At 38.5% G+C, this 2,232-nt stretch overlaps 1 pseudogene across 1 annotated transcript; it reads left to right on the top strand.

Moving 5' to 3' along the window:
* Nucleotides 1-468: 468 nt before the first annotated feature.
* On the top strand, nt 469-1,247 carry LOC311183975 (small ribosomal subunit protein eS4-like; annotated as a pseudogene). Its single transcript has one exon. The product of its transcript is annotated as a small ribosomal subunit protein eS4-like (transcript).
* Nucleotides 1,248-2,232: the final 985 nt, after the last annotated feature.

Here is a 2,232-nt window from a genome sequence, read left to right on the forward strand (position 1 = left end):
TATTTTGAAATGCATAATCTGACCTGTTTTGTTTTCTCACATGCATGAAGTTGGCTCTAATTATTTTGGGAATCTATCTTTTAGGAGTGGGAGTTGGGGAAGAACAGACGAATCAGAACTTGTTGTGGGTATAGAAATAATGTCAGCTTCTGGCACTCAGAATAGATCTGTGCAGCCAAGACAATTGCCTTGTAAGCCTATTTTGTTGAAATTTAATTGATCCCTACATTTTTGGCATATCTTTGCTAAACTAGGAATTCAGGTCATAAAGTATCCTCAAAATATGTAGATACCAGTATTTACGATTAATGCTTAAATGATTAATCCAGATATAGATATTTGGAATTTGGAATTGAAAAGAAAGATTATAAAAATACTGTGGTTTCCTGGCTTGTGGGTAGGAAATTTGGAGAGAAAGGAAGGAGAGTTAAGAAAATATGGTACACTCTTTCCATGCCTAGCGTAGCCATGTCTCGTGGTCCCAAGAAGCATCTGAAGCGAGTGGTGGCTCCAAAGCATTGGATGCTGGATAAACTGACCAGGGTGTTTGCTCCTCGTCCATCCACCGGTCCCCACAAGCTGAGAGAATGTCTTCCTCTAATCATTTTCCTAAGGAAAGGCTTAAGTATGCTCTCACAGGAGATGAGGTGAAGATCTGTATGCAGTGGTTCATTAAGATAGATGGCAAGGTCCGCACTGATATAACCTACCCTGCTGGTTTTATGGATGTCATCAGTATTGACAAAACTGGAGAGAATTTCCGACCGATCTATGATACTAAGGGTCATTTTGCTGTTCATCGCATTACACCAGAGGAGGCAAAGTACAAGTTGTGTAAAGTGAGAAAAATATTTGTGGGCACCAAAGGAGTTCCTCATCTTGTCACCCATGATGCTCGTACCATCCGCTACCCTGATCCTCTCATCAAGGGGATTCAGATTGATTTGGAAACTGGCAAGATTACAAATTTCATCAAGTATAACACTGGTAACCTTTGCATGGTAACCGGAGGTGCTAACTTGGGAAGAATTGGTGTGATAACCAACAGAGAGAGACATCCCGGTTTTTTTGATGTAGTTCATGTAAAAGATGCTAATGGCAACAGTTTTGCCACACACCTTTCCAACATTTTTGTTATTGGCAAAGACAACAAACCATGAATTTCTCTACCCCGAGGAAAAGGTATCCGCCTCACCATTGCTGAAGAAAGAGACAAGAGATTGGCACCCAAACAGAGCAGTGGGTGAAATGTTTACTAGGTGGATGGAAGAGTCTTGATGCTTAAATAAAGATGATACGGCATGATTTAAAAAAAAAGAAAAAGATAATATGGTACAAAAATTTGTCTCATGATTAGAATAATGCACAAAAATTTTAGGCTAGAAATGAAATATTCCTAAATTGAAACACCTACCTATCTACAGAAATGATTGGAAAATAACATAAAAGGTAATTTAAGAATATTTTGAAACTTGTTCCCTATGTAGTTTTTAACATAGGTAACAACAAAATACATAAGAGAATACAAAAACCAGGAGGGGTTAGTAAAATTATAGTTTGTGAGTCTCTTATAAATGTAGTATAATTTAAGGTAAACTGAAAATGTAAGGGCATATAATGTCAGACATTGAACAAAATACAGATATATACGAAACAAAAAAGAAAAAGTAAAAAATACATATTTTTTTCAATCCAAAAGAAGGCAGAAAAGATGAAACAAAGGAACAAAGACCAGAAGGGACAATTAGAGAACAAATAACAAAGTGATAAACTTAAACCTTATCAGTAATTGTATTAAATGCAAAAAGAATGAACATCCCATTGTCAGACAGTCTGAATAACAAAACAAGCTCCAACTATGCTGGTTATGATTGGTACACTTTAAATTCAGGACACTGATAGGTTGAAAGTAAAAGAATTGAAAAAGTTACACTGTGTAAACACAAAACTGACATAGCCATTAACCAAGCTGATGTAATTAAGTATAATATCAGATCATAGGGCCTGCCTGGTGGCACCGGGGGTTAAGCACCACACTATGAAGAAATCTGTAGTCTCTGCAGCATGAGTTTGATCCACTGCCCGCCAGGTTGCTGCCCACATGGGGCAGCAGGCCTCTCCTGACTTGCCTGTTGCTCCCCTCAGTCAGTCTGCCTGTTCTGTTCCCACTCTGTCTCTGGTGAATCCTCTCACCCCCCACATCACTGCCCTGTACCCCAGCTCTTGTATGCA

This window comes from Talpa europaea (assembly GCF_964194135.1).
Source record: "Talpa europaea genome assembly, chromosome: 14".
NCBI lineage: Eukaryota > Metazoa > Chordata > Mammalia > Eulipotyphla > Talpidae > Talpa > Talpa europaea.